The following is a 22,842-nucleotide window of genomic DNA, read 5'->3' on the forward strand; positions in this document are numbered from 1 at the left end:
AGAACTGGCGATCCCATTACTAGCAATGTAATCTGTCAATTCAACACGATTCTCCTTAGAAACCTTAGTTGTTTATTCTTGATGTATTTGTGATGAAGGACTAACAGAGCTGATCTAATTTCCATCGTTATATCCTTCACTGACGCCCCGCTAATATATACCAATAGCACAGGTAAGGTCACTATTCCAATATCAACCATTTAAAAAAAACTTTTATATTACAATGAGCTCACTTTGCAGTTTGTGGTATAAACTGAAGCATTAAAATTTCGCCGCTACTATCTGCAACTAAACGAAATTAGGTTCACTTAGCTTAGCTGTCAGTGTGCGTTATACTTTATTCTACTCACACATAGATGGGACGCATTCGATTGGACGCGCGATTGTCGACGCAAACTTCTGTAGTAATTGATACTCTTTGGTTTCCATACATTTTACGAAGAGCATATAAGGAGGAGTGCCAAGGTAGCAACAGGTTGCGACCTCTATCGTATGACCTGAATACGGATATGACATGGACCGTTTGTTAGTTTAGCAAACAACTCTAAGTCTCTTAATATATTGATCAAAATGGATATTCAATTTACAAATAATGAACTAGCTGCTGTTAATTGCAAGCTGTTAATTGCAAGCTGTTAATTGAACAGCTGATATTTATTCATTAACATTTTTTTATACAACTTAGAATGGCAAACAAGCTAACGGCCCACCTGATGTAAAGTGGTATCCATCGCCTATATACATAAGAATAACCATGTACATAACAGAATATACACTTTCGCCCATGATACCCCATGCATTGCCATTCCTAAGGACTAAGGTGTTATCCCTCTGTACCCTGTAAATTCACTGCCACAATTCGAACCAAAACACAACCATACAAACATAACTGCTTCACGGTAGAAATACGAATGGGGTATCCAAGCAAACGACTTTCGTACAAAATCTCCTTTTGGTAAAATACTATTAAACATAGGTCTCTCCTATAGTCTGCCATAAACGATTCAAAGCCACAAGCTTCCATTGACGCCCTAAGCCTTTAAAAAACATCACTGTATCGAATAGGATCGTCACTTTGTCTAAGAGGCCAGGAGGTAATTTTATTTTTTCTTTAAAAACTTAGAACGAACATGTATAGGTATGTGAATGAATTGATTACAATTTAGTGCTTAGATGGACTTAGGTCTAAATTTTCACATACACTAATGGATAAAATAACTGAAAAAAACCAAGCTATGCAATCAAAGCCTAAAAATACAAGCCTAAAATGAAGCGTATTCAGCTAAATTAAGCGCTCATTTCTAACCAGACAGTAACTTTTTATAATTCAAATTTTTATAATCAAAATTATGATTATAAAAAGAATTTAGAAAAAAAAATATATCGTTTAGCCATAAAGATTCATATTACGACGATTAGATAGTTGACTCTATTCACGTCTTCTACAATAACTATTTTTTTTTTTATTTACTTAAATTTTAAATTTAAAACATTGTTTAATGTCTTTTGTATGAAAATGTAAATCTTGGAGTTTTTATATCAATGGGTTATAGCTGATAATAATATTAATTGGATAGATAGATAGATAGATAATTTATTTGCATTACTTACTTACAGCACACAAATTACAACATACATATTTATTTATTTATTTATTTATTTATAGCAAGGCAACAGATTACAAATTAATACATTTATAAAATAAATATTACATAAAACGGCATTAAATTTGCACTCCAATAACTGCTCTGCATAACATTCGATATTATATACATTAAAATAATGACGGCTATAAATTTAAAGTAACAAATTGGCAGCCTTAATGTAACATTGCAAGGATTGTTGGAAGATATCAAGCTCCTTGCATACATTGTTATATTTTCTGCACATGCGGATAATTGGATTGTGATACGATACATTATTATTACAAATCGGTATATAAAATAATTTTTGTATTCTTTTATTACCTGTACGAAATGAAACAAGGCTCAACAATGTGCTACTGTCCCATTTATAATTTATTATTTTATAAAGAGTAATGAAATCAGACATAGATCTTCTATTTATAAGAGAATTAATGTTAAAGTGATTAAGTCTTAATTCATACGATTGAAGTTTCCTTCTCAGACCAAACTTAGTGCTCAAGAATCTAAGAAAGCGTTTTTGAATTGCTTAAGGACCCTGCACCCTTAGTAGCATCGATAGATTTCAATGACTTGATAACTTCGTCTTTTGAAATATAAATATGAGACAGACATTGCGTTGCCTGAGAAAACTTTGGGGTATATGACTTGGCGGTAGACTGGCTGTAAACGGAAGAAAAATAACTTGCAAACAAATTAGCAACACTATAACCATCGTTTGCACGTTGCTCTTTGTAAAACATTTGGTTTGGAAAATCATTTGTTAATTTTTTAGCCTTAGTATATCTCCAGAATGCTTTGGTATTAGTCTTTATATTCTCTTCCATTTGTGATATATAAATTTTAAAATTTTTATCAAATAACTCTTTAGATCTGGATCTTAGTAACGAATACGTGTCAAAATCACACGGATTGCTAAACTTTTTATATTTGCGATGATATTTATCCTTTTCCTTTAATAGTTTTATATATTTATTTCATAGTATTATATATATGAAAAAAAAAGCGAGATAACATAAATGATAAAAAAAATTCATAAAGCTAAATACAATTTTCGTTTATGAGTGTGCCATAGCAATACAAAATGGCCACAACTCAATTTATTGCTTCGCCCTCAAAAGAGCAAAGCACTGATATTCTGTTGCGGCCAAAGGGATATCTCAAAACCGCACTAAAACATTGCCACCTAAATTTGTACGGACCAAATTCGTTTGGCATTATCATAAAATCGATAAATGATGCGATTACATTTATAAACACACAGAACAGCACTTACTTAACCAAATTGTCTTCCATGTGACCCCCACGCGGTGCCCATACAGCGTTTAGGTACGTGGAAGAATTTATTCCATTAGCTAAGCGAAATGAAATATTTTACGCGCGTTTTTGTTTTATACTACCACTAGTGATCCGGCCCGGTTTCGCATGGGTAGAGAGAATTTTCGAAAATAACACATAGCTTATGTCACTTGTTGGTAATGTAACTTTATATAGGTGAATGTTTTTTTTTTTTAATCGGTTGTATAGAAAGAAAGAAAGAAAGAAAACATTTATTGACAACAACAAAAAGTTACATAAATTATGAATTAAAAAAAAACTTTACATTTGTTATTGCCAACGTGGTCACCACTCAGCATGTGCTGCAGCAATTTAATTGCTACAGCGCTGAATAATTTTGAGTTTATCGATTACTGAAAATCCGACTCGATTCAGCACTGATAGATATATTCTATGTTGCTAGCTAATAACGTAAATTTATATAGGTGAAAAAATTTTCCAAATAGACTGAATAGTTTTTGAGTTTATCGATTACTGAAAATCCGACTCGATTCAGCACTGGTAGATATAATCTATGTTCCTAGCTAATAACGTAAATTTATATAGGTGAAAAAAATTTCCAAATAGACTGAATAGTTTTTGAGTTTATCGATTACTGAAAATCCGACTCGATTCAGCACTGGTAGATATAATCTATATTCCTAGCTAATAACGTAAATTTATATTGGTGAAAAAATTTTCCAAATAGACTGAATAGTTTTTGAGTTTATCGATTACTGAAAATCCGACTCGATTCAGCACTGGTAGATATAATCTATATTCCTAGCTAATAACGTAAATTTATATTGGTGAAAAAATTTTCCAAATAGACAATAGTTTTTGAGTTTATCCATTACAAATAATCATATTTTTTCTCTTTAAATATTAATATAGATAAACAATACTAAGAAAGATGCATACTTTATCGTTAACCCTTTTCCATCAACCCATATTATGAGTTGATGGAAAAAGGTTACCCATGACGACGGATAGTTGTGATGCCTTGTTTATACAACTTGATATTTGTAAAAAATCTTGAAAAAAAGAATATATATATATATAGAATAACTTATATATATATATATATATATATATATATAAGTATTTCTAGTAGTTGCCTAGTACTAACAGTACAAATTGGGGGAAGAAGGATTATTAGTAATGGGGACTTTAATCCCCATTGCTAGCAATATAGGTTCGGTGCGGTCTCCACGTGATTCCTCTTGAAAACCATCGTCATTAATTATTGTGAAATCCGTCGCGATGGGCCAATTGATCTGACTCCTCAGTAGTCATTCTAAGTCGTATAAAAAATCTTCATTTTTGAAATCGGTTGGAAATCAGAATTGCTATTTAAATTTTCATATCCTAAAAGCTGCCACTCACGCGATCATTAGTATTATATACTCGTATATATATAAATACATATATTTTTAATTTGATTGTCACTTTTTATAATCACTAAAATTGCGGCCAGTGTTATTAGCAATTTGTAAAGGTAACACTATTTAATGGTTGCTCTTCTGGGACATAGGGTGTCTCCACACTACTAATTTCCATCGCATTTCACCGCATTTGTGGGCACTAGGTGATGCCCACGACTTTGCTCGCGTGATATTTTGGCTGGAAGAGATCTCCTTCAGAGATAAGCCCTCCCTTGCTCACAATATTTATAAATGCATTAACAATGTAATTTTCAAGTGCAATATATATATATATATAATTTAATTAATGTTAATAATTTAAATACATTTTTATAATTATTTATATATATATATATATATATATATATATATATATATATATATATATATATATATATATATATATATATAAGAAAATTTATAAAAACTACAATACTAGTTATTTAATAAATAAACTACAGTAATATTTTAAATTTCGAAGATTTGTACACTTATAATCTGTACATATGTGCAACGATACATGCTATGCTGTTATTAAGCTGAATAAATTTAACAAAAGAATCTATACAAAGTGGATTTGAATTTGTTAAAGGTCGTGTTAATATTAATATTAGGCAATCGTGACAACTGACTATACTGTAACTGCATTCTGTTAATATGAGAAATATAGATTTGTTATGAAACGCTTTGTATTATAGAAGATATCTACTTGGCCTAGCCAATTTATATGGGATATTAAAATTTACCTTTTATAGTATATAATAAAATATTAATATATAAAATTTACCTGTTATATATAGATAGTCAAGAGTAAAAAAAAAGTTGTTTAAGTATATTTATCTCTGTACATAAATTGTGTTTATTAGGGGACTTAACTTTCAGAACATAACACCATTCCTGTAACTGAATAAATAATAATATATGACTACACTATGTTATAATATACTTTTGCGTGATGAAAAATACATGAAATAAATATAAATTAAGTGATATATTCTTTGTGCGTCGAAAAAAAGATAACTTACAATACACGTTAATACGAGTGTTTTTTTTTTTAATGGGTGATATTGAATGGTAACCCCGCCCGCGCTATCCGTATACACCGGCGGGGCACTAGTGAAGGATGATAGGTGAGGATGAAGCAGGTCAGTTGGCCCATCGTGACGAATTCAACAAGAATTGTTCACGATGGTTTCCGAACCACGTGGAGGTCGACCTAATAAGGTATATTGCTAGCAATGGGGCTGTCAAACTCCATTGCTAACAATCCCTTTCCCCCTAATACGAGTATTGTAAATAACTTTTCAACCGACTTGATAAAAAAGAAGGTACTCAATTTGGCTGTAATTTTATTTTATGTTTTTACCTCATAACTCCATCGGACCTAATCCGATTTGGTAAATTCTTTTTTCATTGGCGAGATATACGAGTACATACTTATTGATTATTATTATTATTTCAGACATTAACTGTCCACTGCCGAACATAAGTCTTTCATATAAGGGGAGTTTTGCCCATAGTTGCCACGCTTGACAGGCGGGTTGCCAACCGCAGTTAGGCTTTAGAGATATTTTAAGAGGGACGCTGCTGCCCATCTCTCGACGTCCTTTAGTCGACTCGACGACATCCACGGGAAAGGAAGGTGGGCCTATTCTGTGCCGGGACCACATGGCACTTACCGATTAGTTTCATAGAAATTTAATCAAAATCGGTTTGGTTTTTTAATTTTTAAACAATTGAAATTAGTTCTTTTTGTAAGACACAATCTTTAATTATATTAAGTTTGTAAAATTGAAATTGAATGAGGTGCGTGAGCGCAAACCTGCTTAAATTTTGTTTATTTTTAACCAACTTGAAAAAGAAGTAATAAAGCAAATTCGTTGAACAACTTTAATTCCTTTACACCTCGTAAAAAAAGGACAGTCTTGAGTCACTGTATTATTATCAACCAACTTAAAAAATAGGAGGTTCGCAATTCGGTGGTATTTTTTATGTTTGTTACCTTATGAGGTGACAAACTAGGGAGGTATCATGGGCAAAATAGTATACTCTCTTATGTCCATGGTACTGCTCATGTCTATAGGCGACGGCTACCACTTTCCATCAGGTGAGCCGTCAGCTTGTTTGCAATTCTAAGTTGTATAAAAAACAACTTAAAAAATCTTTTTTCATTTGAAACATATATACTATACTAGATATATGCAGAGATACATACAGATTGGTACTATTATATAGCCGTGGCTATGTACAATATATGAATACGTAAATGCTGAACTGCATTTTCGAGACAGTCAACGGTTAACAATAGTGTATGCGTCATGCTATCGATTTCCAGCGATTTTTCATTATTCAAGACAGATCGGATTTGTAACCCAAACAGACAAGACGCTATACTATTTTTATAATAAAGACTAATGTTAATTAATTTTTTTTTTAAAGTCTTATCTTACCCTCCCCGTAACAGTACTATAGAAATAATAATAATAATAAAAAATTATATCAAAAATAATTTCAGTAGTTTAGTTTTAAATCAAAATAACTTATTTTACCACAATTAAAGTCGGTTTTTTTTTTATGGAACGCAATTTATCTTTTAATTATATTTAAAATAATTCTATAGGACATAATTCTTTTACAATTGATATATTTACTCGCATATTCGTTCTAACGATGTCAACATTAGAGTCGAGTTTTTTTTTAAACAATATTCTAATTTTATTTATCACTAAGCGTATGAAATTCACAATTCTCAAAAATTTTTTAATTAATTATTTTTAATTAGATTTTTCATTATTTCAAAAAATTATAAATGTAATTTAAAAAAAAAAATTTCCATAGTATGACACGAGTCAACATTTCCCAATGTTCGGATGGGACCACCGAAAAGTTGAGTGGCGACCCTGTACGGGCAAACACAAGTAGGGCTACCTCCCCCCCCCCCCCCCCCCCACTATTTAAGACCGTTCCTTATGACAGTCTATGGGGGAGATGATGATAATGACGAGATATTGAAAAATGCGGGTTCAAATTAAACCAGATTAAAATATCGAGTTATTAAATTTTTCAAGGAATTCAGTATCGAAACTACCGCTTCTGAGATTACAGTCATTAGCATAATTATTTATATTTAAACCATCGTGTCCTAAAAGTCTAGTTAGAACAATTACCTAAGAAATGAACACTAAATATAGATTTAAACACTGATTTATTTTCTTCAGCTAAATTTAGAATAACGATATAATTGGTATTGCCAAAAATAGTTTAAATCCGTAAAATATCGGTAAATGCCAAAGAATTAAATTGCCGCTAACACAGGGAACAGGAGATGAATGGAATCATTATAGTTTCCGCTCCAGCAAGGAATACGCAGCCGGCGGGTGGAATATGGACTTCAAAATTATTTTAATTTACCTTGATCGATATAATCAAATTAATAACTTGTACACGAATTATTAACAGCTATTAATGTTATGCGCAGGTAGAAATGTTTATGACGAACTCAACTGTAAGATTTATAACTAATAATCTACAAGGGGGAAAGGTATTGTTAGTAATGGAGACTGAGAATCCCATTGCTAACAATATATCCAACCAGATCTCGGTTCTCCCTGGAAACTATCATGGTTAATTCCTGATGAATTCATCATGATGGGCTAACTGACCTGTTTTCATTCTCATCTATCACCCTTCACTGGTGCTTCGCCAGCGTATCCCGTTAGCGCAGGCGGGGTTACCATACCATTTTCACCCATCAAAAAAAAAACTAATAATCCACAATTTTCTCGCAGTCATTATCATAGTCATATCAGCCTTTAACTGCCCACTGTTGGACATAAGCCTTGGGGAGTTTTGCCAGTAGCTACTACGCTTGGCAGGCGGATTGGAAACCGCAGTTAGGCTTTAGAGATGCTTTTTTAATGCATTTGTATTCGGACGGAGTATTTCTGCCCAAAACAGAAACTTTATGCCACAACCTTATTTTAGCCTTTAACTGTCCACTGCCTCCCCCTTGGGGGGTTTTGCCAGTGGTTACAACGCTTGGCAGGCGAATTAACAACCGCAGTCTGGCTTTGTAAATGTTTTAAAAGGGACGCTGCTACCCATCCCTCGCCCTCTCTTAGTCGCCTCTTACGACACCCACGAGAAAGGAAGGGGTGGCCTATTCTATGCCAGGACCACACGGCCATTACTCGCAGTATTTAATACAAAAAGTAATAGTATACTCTATAATGTAAATTTCAATGAAATTCTGACATTACAAGATTGCGAAATTTTTAATACTGCAAAATTTACAATTTCGCTATTTAAAATTTACAATCTTTTTTTTTCTGGTGGATTAATTACAATTACGTAGCCATGTAGACCCCAGCGTAGAATATCAGCCACCCCTTCCATTCCCGTGAATATCGTAAGAAGCACTAAAGAAACTTAATGGTAGAGGGATGCACAGCAGCGGCCCTCTTAAAACATCACCAAAAGGCAATCTGCAGTTGCCATACCGCCTGCCAAGCATGACAACTACTGGCGAAACCTTTCTTATGAGGGAGGCTATGTTTAGCAGTTTTTAAAAGAAGGATGTCAATTAGAGTGATTGGACAATATTGTTTTAAATTATATGATGTTATAAACTATCCTGTTGGCCTTATATTATACTAGCTTTTACCCATAATTTCGTCCACGTGACAAGGATATGTTTACTGAACAGGACAAAAAATAGCCTATATCCTTCTCCATCTCATATAATACGTGTGTTCGTATACCAAATTTTATAATAAGCGATTAAGCCATTAAGATGTTTGTTCACTTCTCTTAAAGGCATATATCGTCATAGTCGTAGAATACTGACGGATCTTTATATGTAATATTTGTCAGATCCATCAGTATTCTACGACTATGACGATATTATGTTTTATAATTGCTTGTGTATTTATATTGCTGATTTTATTAACGTTACAGTTTTTCGGGATTGCCTGATCAGCAATGATCACTATGTTAATTTTATATTCCTTTTTTATATTAATACCCACCCATTATGTACTTTTTATTGTAACAGATTGTGATTTGTTAATCTTTGTCGGATGCCCATGATACAGGTTCGCCTAGTGTGGGGTCCATTGTATCTTATATTTGTAACTTTGTGTTTTTGTCAATTAATAAATTTATATTCTGTTTCTATTCTACCTACAAACAAACAAACTCACTTTAACATTAATAATAATAGTAAGTATTGTCACGTTTGAATCCGCTATTTTGCAAAATGAAACCTTATAATGTACTTGTATTATGTAATAAAAATGAACAAGTGTTTTCCCTCTCGTGCATTATGTTACTTCCCAAAAGTAGACAGGGAGATAATGCGTTTGCATTAAGACCGCCTTGTACCTCACAAATTATGATAAACTAGAGATTAAATAAAATAAGCAGGTGTAGTACCTGTTTTGTCGGATTTTAATGACGCTCGCTACCATAACAACACGAGATAAAAGTGAGGTCTCGAAAAGCGAAGCCAAGAGCATTAACTAAGGAAACAGCTAATTTTGAAAATTTTATCGCTGAAGAACGACTGAGGAAGAAGTATGTAATAGATTGTAAGTAATACTGTATGAGAGAGAACTATATTAATCTATGGTTTGTAATCTAGCATAGACACGATAGACACTCAAGAAGGATGGTACTTCAGCTCACTCATATACTTTAATTTAATTTTTTTTATACAACTCAGAATGGCAAACAAGCTGACGGCCCACCTGATGGAAAGTGGTAACTGTCGCCTATAGACATGAGCAGTACCATGGACATAACAGAGTATACTGATGGGCGACCTTATTACTAAAAGCGATCTTTTCCAGGCAACCTTTGAATGGAAAAGAGTAATTATAAACAGTTTGATTGGAGGCACGATGAAGATCCTATTTTTAAATGTAGATGTACGCGAACATCTAAACTCTAAAGTATGGGGGTGAACTCCTTGTCGATAACGAACTGTACAATGATAAAAGGAGGCTGTGAGCATCATATTGAATAATTCCTCTGAGCACAGTCCATTGTACTAGCAGATATACAAATACTTCTCAGTGGATATAAATCTGTTACAGATTCTGATATTTTTTTTCTCCAGCCAGTCGTTTCCACCAGCCTAATATTTACACAAATATTTTGTAGATAAATTAACTTTTGTCGCTTGAACAGCGAAAGTATTTCCCCAAAAACCAATAATATTTCATCAATTACTTGTAATAAGATTGCGCAGTCGTTAATCATTGATGTGACATTGTTCTGACTACAAAGTCCTGTACAAATCACTAATTACATTTAAAATGTTTCCTTTTATAGCGTTCGTATTTTTATAACTGAATTATTTACAGTTTCACTGGTTTATAAAGGTAAATTTAATTGCTATTATTAAACAAGTGTCCTCTGGTCCCGGCATAGATTCGACCACCCTTGCCTTTCCCGTGGTTGTCGTAAAAGTCGACTGAGGGCGAGGGATGAGTAGCAATGTTCCTCTTAAAACATCTCTGAAGCCTAACTGCGGTTGCCAATCAAGCGTGGCAACTACTAGCAAAACCCCCCAAGGGGGAGGCTTACGTACATAATGATATGATGATGATGATTAGACAAGTGAACAAAAATTATTTATACATTTATTTGTTTTGATAATTTACCTGTGTTTAATTTAATTAATTTGTAACAAATTGTTCTATATTTAAAGTCTACACCTCACCTGATGGTAAGCAGATACTGTGGTCCAAACGTGAATATAACAAATGCACAAATGCATCTCTTCAAACCCCGCTTAAATCATTATCATCATATCAGCCTTTAACTGTCCATTGCTGAACATAAATCTTCCCCTTGGGGGGTTTTGCCAGTAGTTGCCATGCTTAACAGGCGGGTTGATAACCGCAGTCAGGCTTTAGAGGTGTTTTAAGAGAGACGCTGCTACCCTTCCTTCGTTCTCCCTTAGTCGACTCTTATGACACCCAGGAGAAAGGAAGGGGTGACCTATTCTATGCAGGTACCACACGGCCAACGCTTAAATGCAACAGGATTATAGATATATCAGTTTGCTCTCACTTACCAGGCTATTTCTTTGCTCAATTCTCTGATTGCTTAGCAGCCAAATATTGATATATTTAATGACAAATTAGATATATTTTTTAAAAATTGTTTAAAAATTTTAAGTTTGTAAAATAAACCTATGGCTCACTACACGTTTTTGGATACTGTAAAGTAAGTAATTTATAATTAAAATAAAGAAATAAAATGTTGAATAATTTATAATTAAATAAATAAGCAAATAGATAAATAAATAGGAGCAAACACGTGACCAGTAAAAGAATTCAAAAATTTAATAACTCGACAGAGATATGAACCTGTGAATCTTTAAATGCGTGTAGTCAACACTTGCACTGCGTATATGTGATGTTTCAACCCAACACACGTTGTTTTGGAAAAGAAAGGGGTGGAAGAGATTAAATTAAAAAGCTCTTCAGAGCACTCTACGTGTAACGTCATTCAAAAAAATTCGAACAAACATCACTGCCGTTTGTTACTCCACACCTTTTTCGTAAATTATAATTTATTTTCATGCAACTTAGAATAGCAAACAAACTGATCCACTGATGGAAAATGTTAACCGTCGCATATAGATATAAACCGTATCATAGATATAACAAAGTATACTGTGTCACCCATAATACCCTTCACTAAGATTTTATGCCTCTGTACCCTGTAATTTCATTGCCATACCCCACCCTTCAAACCGACACAGCCGTGCAAACATAACTGCTTCACGATAGAAACACGAATGGGACAGAAATACTAAAATGGACGACTTTTGTACAAAGTCTCCCTCTAGTACTGTGGTATTAATTACTTATGAAATTACTTCCAAGATTTTTCTTCGGAAAATAGGTAAAGAGGTTTCTTCAGGGTCGCCAATACACTCATAATGCCTCTAGTATTGTAGGCGTTCATAGACTACGGTAACCTCTTACCATAAGGAGTGTAATACGCCACCTCAGTGGTATAAAAAACTAATAGTTTATAAAGCAGGTCATGGTAAATCACAAATAGACAACAAACATTATTAATCTAACATCAGTACTTGTATTCCGATGGTCTAATGAGGTCTAGCGAACAATCCGCCTGTTATCCGCCTAAACATCTATACTGATTGGGTAAATACGGAGAATGACCTAACCTGACCTAATACTGGTATCAACATAGTCATTAATGTAACAATGCATCTACAATAATTTACAGAGCACATTTCTCTCTCTAGAAATTTCTCGAAATAATGAGCCACCTGTTCAAAATGTGCAGATATTAAATAATTATTTTTCAACGTTTTCAGAAAAAGGAAGCTTTCTATTTGATTATATTTCTTCTTGTATAGTTTCTTACTTCAGAACTCCATCTTTTATATACCGATATGGAAAATTCTTTTTTTATTTAAAAAAATATACTTTAAGATTCATTCTGTGAAAATTCCCAACCATCTGGACGAGTGGCGGTCCTCTACCGTGAGTTTTTCAAGGCACTTTCTCCCACGCACAACCACTCTTTGGAATCAACTTCCAGCGGCAGTATTTCCGAACTGATACGACAACATAACCTTCAAGAAAAGAGTATATTCCTTTTTAAAAGGCCGGCAGCACACCTGCAATGCCGTAGGTGTTGTGGGTGACCATGGGCGGCGGTAGTCACTTACCATCAGGTGAGCCGCATGCTCGTTTGCCCCCTGTGTTGTAAACAAAAAATTTTAAAAAATCGATCCAGTAGTTTGATTTTTAATCAACCATAGTGTTTTTTTTACAGAATGACGAGCTAACGGCCCACCTGATGAAATTTAATATTTGCCACTTTTAACATGACATAATAAATGTACTGTGATGGCCAAGATACACCATATACGTTACTATTTCTAAGAATGTATTTATTTATTATACTGAATCAATCAATCAGTCAGTCATTTCTTTGTATAAACATATGTACAGTTATAAATTTCATATTGTATAATATGTAGAGCGCTATATTTTACCGTCATTGAACATACAAATATTGTTATTACGTAATGTCCCTTGAATTGTAATTTTCAATAATAACAAATGAATAACAACGAACGAATGGATGAACTATGAATTATGGTGTTATACTTAAAACATGACTATTACGTAGTCATACCTAAAAACTGTGTGACGGTTTTTAACAGTCTCCCTCTGATAAATATTGTATTGCATGATCTGTTATTGTAGTTATTGTATTTATGTTATTGTATAAGTTACGTATATGTTATTGTAGTATAATAGTTTGTATTCGCACAGATTCATTACTATACAAATTAAAAACTTTTTAAACAACAGCGGAGTTTCTTGCCCGTTTTTCTTGGTCGAATTTGCGTTCCGAAAGGGCGTGGTAATGAAAAAAAATGACTATTCAAAAATGCTTAAATCTTAGTTTACTTGAATAGAATCATTTCTTTCTTTCATTGTATTGTATTTACTCGTAATTTATATTGGACACTTTAAAAAGATTTAATATACAATAACGGACTTATACCATAGAGAAACCTCTTACAGTTACCTTAGAGAAGCTGAAAGAAAACTATAGAAAAATGGTATCCTTTCCACCTCAATGAGAAATCATGTGATAAATTTATATTTTATTACCTACGTTTTGTGTTAAATTAAACTAAAGTTTAGTACCCATAAAATAATGTTTTCATAGGAACATGGCTAATTAAAACCAAAACCCGACACGTAGTTAAAATTGATAATAGCTGTGTTTACTATTATGTTATTTTTTCTCTGACTATAATTTTATTATATATAGAATTAATAATAATAATAATAATTTTTATTTTAGACTTACATTTATATTATGTATTAATAACAAAATTCTTATAATAATGTTAGTATAATGTAAATTAAATTATGATAAATTTTTGGTGTTCGAGACTAGCCGTAAACTTTAGTTAATATAATCTTTATTTATATTTTTTTGTTTTTTAATTGCATTATATTTACGTCTATTTATAATAAAAAATTGTGTCCTACAAAAATTAATCAACTTCTATTTTGACAAAACAAATTATTTTGGATTTTGGTATATAAATTAAATTTTTATAAATTTTGATTTAAGAACTAAACTACTAAATCGATTTCAATAAAATTTCTATGGGGACCAATCTGTAAATATATTCTTTCAAATTAAAAAAAAAAGATTTCAAATCGGTTTAGAGTTATGAGGAGAAGAGAGAGTTATGAGGTAGCAAACATAAATAAAAATACAATCCAATTGAGGACCTCGTTCTTTTTAAAGTCGATTGTAAATAGAAATATAGATACATAAATCTAAACATGTTAAAATTATAACACACTAACATTTGCATACCTCCGCGGGGTGCTGCATGTTATGTACCTGTATATGTATGTAACTTCTTATTGTACTATGTAGCAAGCGAATAAATATAATTTGATTTGATTATTAACAAAAGAAATAGAAAAAATAACATATTTACAAATGTTAAACTTATAGCAACTTATATTTGTAAAATAATGTCTATTGACAATAGATATAGACCAGTAACGGTCGAGAAATGGACAGCAGCGTCCCTCTTAAAATATCACCAAAGCCTAACTACGATTGTCAACTCGCTTGCCAAGTGTGGCAATTATTGGCAATATCCTCCAATACAGGGAGGCTTATGTTGAGCAATGGACAATTCACAGCCGAACTGATGATGATGATAAAACTAACAGTATTAAGAGCACCTTTTGTGTCACATATATTAATTAATTCCAAAATATGGTCTATTAACCGTAGATATAGACCATATATTTAATTTGACATTTAGATATTATTTACCAGAGGGAGACTTTGTACAAAAGTCGATTGCTTGGGGACCTCTGTCCCATTCGTGTTTCTACCGTAAAGCAGTTGTGTTTGCATGACTGTGTTTCGGTTTGAAGGGTGGGATATAGCGTGAATTTACTGGATACGGAAGAATAAAACCCGAGTCGTCAGGAATGACAACGCATGGGGGTATCATGGGCGAAACAGTATACTCTGTTATGTCCATGGTACTGCTCATGTCTATAGGCGACGTTTACCACTTTCCATCAGGTGGGCCGTCAGCTTGTTTGCCATTCTAAGTTGTATAAAAAAAAATCAATCATGCTTAAACGTCTAATTGAATTTAAATTTGACTTTGATACATAGATAGGTTATATCTTAACACGCAGGATATTTTATGTAACGATGCAAGCGGACAAAGCTGCTAGAAATAGCTACTAAATGAATAAATAAATTTAGTACAGAGTCACCTGTAATACTTACTTTAATTGGATATATACATATATATCCATGTAATAAACCTACATTTTTGCCCAAATTACATTTTGTGACGTCATGTTGCGAAGCAGACGTTAAAAGCTACGGCACAGTCGCTTATTGACTAATGTGGTTATTATCGATCCTAAAGAAAATTGCAAATTAACGTAATGTACCCGAAATAAACATCTTTAAATGTTTTATGCATGTATTAATATAATTGGACAGCTATTTTGGATTGTTTCTTAACTAACTTTAACCAGCAACTTCGTCCGCGGTTTTTTTTTAAACTTTTGCATTGTTGCGATGAAAAATCTTTAATAGATAGATAGATACTCTTTATTGTTTCCTCCAAAAAATTACAACAGTAATCCTATTATAAATATAAACAATTACAAGAAATAATCACAATGAGACAACAATGGATGACCTCTTCCAGGCAACCTTTGGATGGAAAGGAGTAAACTGTTTGGTTGGAGGCACGATGAAGATCCTATTATAAGTAAATATGGAGATTTATTACATATAATAATGTAAATATACATATATCCCTACTCACTATTATATACATATATATACATATACACATATATATATATATATATATATATATGCACACATACATACACACACATACATATAATTACATATACACACATACACACACATGCATATAAACACCTACACTTTGCTATGGTAAATAGTACTTAACCTTTAAGTCCCGATTGTTTATTTATAATATATGTAGAAATATTTTATAATAATTTCTTCGAAAAGTTACTTTTATTAATATTAGTTCAAAGGAGTTGTACGTAAAGACTTTTTAAATGTACGCTGTATATCCGTATGGTAATAGAATAATTATGATGGAGAAATAATGATTGTGTTTCACAAAAAAAAAACTACTTCAATTGTGATCAAACCAGTTATTTTGATTAAAAAACTAAATTACTAAACCGATTTTGATAAAATGTTTATAGGACTTATCCGTAAGTACATCGTATCAGAAAAAAAGGAATTATCCAAATCGGTTCACAACTGTCTAAATTATGAGGTACCAAACATAAAAAATACAACCGAAATAAGTACCTCCTACTTTTTTAAACTGATTGAGAATACTAATAATATGTAATGAATCCTTTTCATTCTAACGATGACGTGAGAGGTAACAAAAAGGATATAGCACTCTAGTATATATTATATTTATATATTTATATTATATATTACTATTTAAACTAGTCAACTGAATAAATTAAATTGTATTGCATTCCTTAATATTTTAATTAATGTTATTTTATTATTATCAATTTTAACCAATATTTGCGGAAAATCTTAATGTTATTTTATTATTATATAATAATTGCATGTGGTATCGCGTATGTTTAAATGCATGTAAAATGTAAAAAAACCTTATTAAATAAAATTATATATAATTTCGTAATGTTTAAATGCTACCAAAAAATTTTAAAATTAAATTATTGTAATTTTTGTTTTTAATATTTGCACGCTTGATCTAAGTAGATTTTGTAAGGTACTTTTAACTTATAAGATCAAATGTTTTATACCCAAAATCATTGCAAATAAAGTTATTATTAAAATGAAGCAAAGTCTAGATAATACCAGGACACCTGGCCAGCATGATACAGTAGTTGGACGTCAATGGATTATCATGGTAAAGGTACGCAGAATTAATTGTCTTAATAATTTACATTTTACATTTGATAATTTCAAACATAATATATTTTATTGTTAAATATTCCGTATAGCATGCATTGTATTTTAATGTAATAGGTAACGGTTTAAATTAAGTGTAATTAGATCGAAAAAGGTCGACTAGTTTCGCAATTTTGACTAGTTTTAGTGGTCTCACAGTTGCTCATGACTAAGGATCACGAATTGATTCTGAAACTAGTAGAGTTTTCTTTATATTGTGCGGTAAATATTATAAGAAAATATAGTAAATAAGGACTTAAAAGTGTAAATACTCTTAAGTGGTTCTTACACTACTGTAATATGTTTTTAATATTTTAAAATTCCAGAACCTTCGACATTCTAAATTCAAAAATTATAAAGTCTTTAAAATAAACAAGGACTTTTTTTTATGCAACTTAAAATGGCAAACAAGCTGACGACCCACCTGATGGAAAGTGGTAACCATCGCCTATAGACATGAGCAGTATCGTGGACATAACAGAGTGTACTGTTTCGCCCATGATACCCCCCATGCGTTGCCATTCCTGAGGACTCAGGTGTTATTCCTCTGTACCCAGTAAATTCACGCCATATCCCACCCTTCAAACCGAAACACAGCCATGCAAACACAACTGCTTCACGGTAGAAACACGAATGGAACAAAGGTACCCAAGCAATCGACTTTTGTACAAAATCTCCCTCTCCCTCCCTCTCCCTCTCCCTCTCCCTTGATTTAAAACGATTATAAGTACTGTTATATGATGTTTATCTATTTTTGTAAAGATTGTTTCGTAACGCAATCCTGATCACCTCATAATACCGATAAGATTGAAAATTTCTATAAAAAATTGGTAATTTTTAGAAGCAATTATTTTTGTTAATCCAAATCTTTATTGAAGGCAGATTGTTTCTAGATAATAAAATATATAGTTAATTTGATTAATATATAAAAAATAGAAATCCCTATTAACTTACGTAAAAAAATACTCAATAAGTCTTAATATAAAAGTGTTATATTATTCACAAAAAAAAATTTATACAACTTAAAATGGCAAAAAACCTGACGGCCCACCTGATGGTAAGTGGTAACCGTTACCTCTAAACATGAGCAGTACCATGAACATAACAGAGTATACTGTGTCGCCCATGACATTCATGCGATGAATTCAGGAACTACTTGATCTACGAAGCAACGTTGCCGGACTGGTTATGTAAATTTTATTATTGGGTTATTTGTTATGGACAAATATTTTTAAAATTCGTGAAAATTTAGAAAAATATTTTTGGAGAAAAATAGGCGTAGAAAAATTTAAACAATACATTTTTTTATCAATTTTAGTATTTGTAAACCGTATAGCAATATATAGTATATGTTGTAAGAGGCAACTAAGAGAACTTAATGGTTAAGATATTGACAGCAGCGTCTCTCTTAAAATATCACCAAAGCCTAACACGCCTGCCAAGCGTGGCAACTATGAACAAAACCTCTCAAGGTCTATATTCAGCAATAAACAGTTAAAGGCTGATATGATGATAGCAATTTATTTATTTATTTATTCATTAAAAATAATTATAACATTATAACAGCAAAAGCCAAATCAATGTTATAAATCTAGTGTGCTAACATACAAAGTTATAATAAATGTACTTAACCCGACTCTAGATATGTCTGAGCCGCTTCTAATATCTTTGGCAGGCTACTACTAAATATATCAATGATGTTTATAATATTATTTAATAACCGTACTGCGTGAGTTAAGGAAACGTATATAAAGTTATATAAAGTTCAACACAATGAAAGACAATATTTTCTTTATCGATCGTATATTGGTTACATGGGATAACGTAATGAAAACTGACACATATTTCTGATAGGGTAAAAGTGAAGAAAATCTTATCAATTTGAAGAAAAAATTACCTATGTCACATTTGAGTAAAAATGATGCCTCCTACCCTTTGTCTTTATTCACAATGTCCTCTACCTACAAGTTATCTGGAAGAGATAGCAATTTGTATAACTTTGCATTAATCGTTTACTGTATTTCTTATTATTGTTACTGGTTCAGTAAAGTATAAATAAATAAATATAAACACCATACAACAGAGCCAAAAGTTAAGAGATTCCGTATGGGATCAAAATGCATACTAAGAAAAGTTTCTGGAATAACAAAATACAGGTTCCATTAATATCTGCTTAAATACGCATAAATGGAAATTTTGCTTTGCAAAAATAACGCTTTCAGTATGGACAGAACCAGAATTGTAGTCCTATACGAGAATAAATCCTTTACATTATAAATAGTATCATTAAAAAAAGGTTCAGAATGATCGCGGTACTATATACACAAAAATACATTCAAATTTTCCTTTTTATGGTTAAATATACGAGCGATACAAATAGCTTAGTCCTCAAGCTAGGATACTCTATGTAATGAGAGACCAGTCACATAACTCAGAACACCAAGTCTCGAGACAATTCAGAAAAGTTTTTACCTAAATTGGCACAACCAAGTATCGAACCCACATTTATATAAAGCGACGTAACTGCCACCGCGTCACAGAGGTCGTCAAATAACACTAAATGAAGTAACTAATCTTAGGAACCATAAAGAACTTTTTTATACCACTGTGGTGACAAATAAAATATACGGTCAACCTGATGGTAACCGATTACCGTAGCCTATGAACGCCTACAATACTAGGGCCATTATGCGCGATTTTCTGACCCTGAAGAAACCTTTTTACCCCTTTTTTTAAGAATCCGATGCTGTAGTCTTTTGAAAAAATCTCGACAGGAAGCTTATTCCATAACCTGAGTTTTGTGAGAGGAACGTCTTTAAAACCAGGCTTCACGTGACGATCTAGGCTCTAAGGCATGGGGATGAACTCCCTATCGATAGCGAGCTGTACGAATGTTTCCTTTCCACTCAGGGTTTGCTGGAAGAGAACTCTTACAGAGTTAAGCTCGCCTTTCGTACATGTTTATTTAATATATATTATATGTTTGTAATTTTTTGTGTACAATAAATAATAAATAAATGTTTTTTTTTTTTTTTATTGTACACTTGAACTCTAACTATATGCAAAAAGCAATAGCTGTGTTTCTTGCCCGTTCTTCTCAGCTGAAATTAGATTCCGAACTGAGCGGTAGATTTATAAAAAAAATAACTATTCAAAAATGCTTATTATTAAGTTTACTTGAATAAAAAATATTTTTGTTTATTTATACAAAAATAACGAGCATACATGATTAATTTTTAAATTTCAAAAATTATAGGGACTACAAATTGAATTGAAAAAAAACGTCAAATCTCTCATAACCCTATTTTAGCTATTGAAGAGTTTTCTCCTTTTCTCTTACATTAATTTCTCAGTTTTAAAAGACAGCAATTAAAACACTGTAATAATTAAAATAGGTTTTTAGAAGTTTTTGGTTTTTTATCAATAAAGGCGTAAGAATTTATACAAAACCCGCAACAGATTTAAACGGGGTCAAAGTTGGTAAAACTTTGAACTATCCTTCATTCATCTGTCTTCATGCATGATTCCTTACCATAAAGGTAGAGAGACAATTTTACTTGTTTTTTTATACAACTTGGAGAGACAAGCCGGCGAGTCAACTCGTGAAAAGTGGTAACCGTCGCACCGTAACAGTAGGTATATATTAAATTATATAGTTTTATTTATTATAAATATTTTACGTACTTATTATAAATATCTACTAATATTATAAGAAAATATTATAATTTAGAAATATATTAAACTATAATTAACTATATAATTTGGCTTATTTAAATAAAAGAAACTCAACAACAAAAGAAACAATTAAGATCAATTTAATGTATAATTTAAATTTAATTTTAAAATATAAATAGTTATGTGATTTATGGTTAGGATTATTTCATAAAATTTAAATATAGGGAACTCTTTACAACCAATTTAATTTACAATTTAAATTAATTTATAACTTTTAATTCATATCTATAAATTTATTGAAGTTACATTTTAATGAAATATAAAGTTAAATAAGTTAAAATATAAATATAGTGTTAAGGTTATATATATATATATATAACCTAAACACTATATACTAAAGAAAGTCACTTCCACATGAATAGTAATATAATTTATATAGATGAAACGAAAAAAATCTTTTCACAGATATTAATAGGTCTAAGTTAAATTAAAAGAAACTTTCACGCCAACTTACTCTTTTATTTTTTACGCTTTAACCCAATTTATCATATAATTTATTACGCACATATTAATTTATTAACATTTTTGTTATACGATCATTTTAATATACGAATATATAAATTATAAAATAGTTTATATTACTAATTGTAAAAATATAATAAAACTTTATACTACTTTCCCTGTACTTTTTCAAACTTTTAATTGCAACTAACAAACTTGGATTATTTTATTCTTTTAATTGTACTCGTATCCTTGTATAATAATATACCCATTTACATTTCAATTTTATTTAACCTATTTTATACATTTTTATTTTTTTTCTTTTAATAATTACTTTTATTAAAATAGAAGAGAAAATAATGACATAATTATTATTTTCTCTTCTTTTTCATTTTTTAGTAACAGTTACACAATTTTTTTGTTAATAATAAAAATAAGATCTATAATGGCATAAAATTTTTAGAGTAATTTTGGCAAAAAAAATCTTAAAATTTTGTTAAATTTATTAATTACCACTAGCGAGTTTCAAAATGCCTATATCTGACATGGAAATATATTGATGAGTTTTCTTAGATTATATCCTCGGATCGAATTTCAAATACAAATGTCGAAATTAACACAAAAAAAGTTGGAAAAACTTTTTTAAAAGTTCTAAAAAGTTACGAAACTCACCTGTGACACGTGTATCCGCGGTAACTCTCAGCACCAAATAGTCGTGGAGTATACTGAGCGATTCGAGAGTCTGATGATATACTCGGGGGTTTGTTGGACTATACTGGGCACATGTTCCTTGGCGGGTTCTATGTAGAGTGCGCTTAGGCGGCCAACCCGCAGGCTTTTAAACGCTCGCCATAGACCTCGGTATCGGTTAGACAGGACAATGCGTGGGCTTTGTGACGTATATCATATTAGAATTTATTAGCATAATTTTGATGACGTCAGATGTGTATTAATTCATTTCTCCATATAGTGATAAAGTAAACATATCAACTCATTTATATCTCCAACACATTACGAGGCGATTAGAATAACAAATAGATAAATGCAAAAAAGGAAAACAAAGTTCCTTACCAAACCGCCTGCATAGTATAGTCATAATGAGACACATGTTTTTATTATTATGAGAATCCTGTCCAGCTATGGAACGTTTACGAGCTAATATGTTAATTCTAAAATGGTGTAGATAAAAAAATAAATAATACATTTAGATTTGCGAATCCAAATAATGATGT

General features: G+C 31.5%; 1 protein-coding gene across 1 annotated transcript in view; it reads right to left on the reverse strand.

The window, feature by feature from the left end:
- Positions 1-22,420, reverse strand: part of LOC113510216 (neuropeptide CCHamide-2) — a 74,280-nt gene extending 51,860 nt beyond the window's left edge. Inside the window, exon 1 of the mRNA XM_052892585.1 lies at positions 22,283-22,420. The gene's annotated coding sequence lies outside the window, so the exon portion shown is untranslated. The remainder of the gene's footprint in view (positions 1-22,282) is intronic.
- Positions 22,421-22,842: the final 422 nt, after the last annotated feature.

This window comes from Galleria mellonella, unplaced genomic scaffold (genome assembly GCF_026898425.1).
Source record: "Galleria mellonella isolate WM207_F2 unplaced genomic scaffold, CSIRO_AGI_GalMel_v1 utg159, whole genome shotgun sequence".
Taxonomy (NCBI): Eukaryota; Metazoa; Arthropoda; class Insecta; order Lepidoptera; family Pyralidae; genus Galleria; species Galleria mellonella.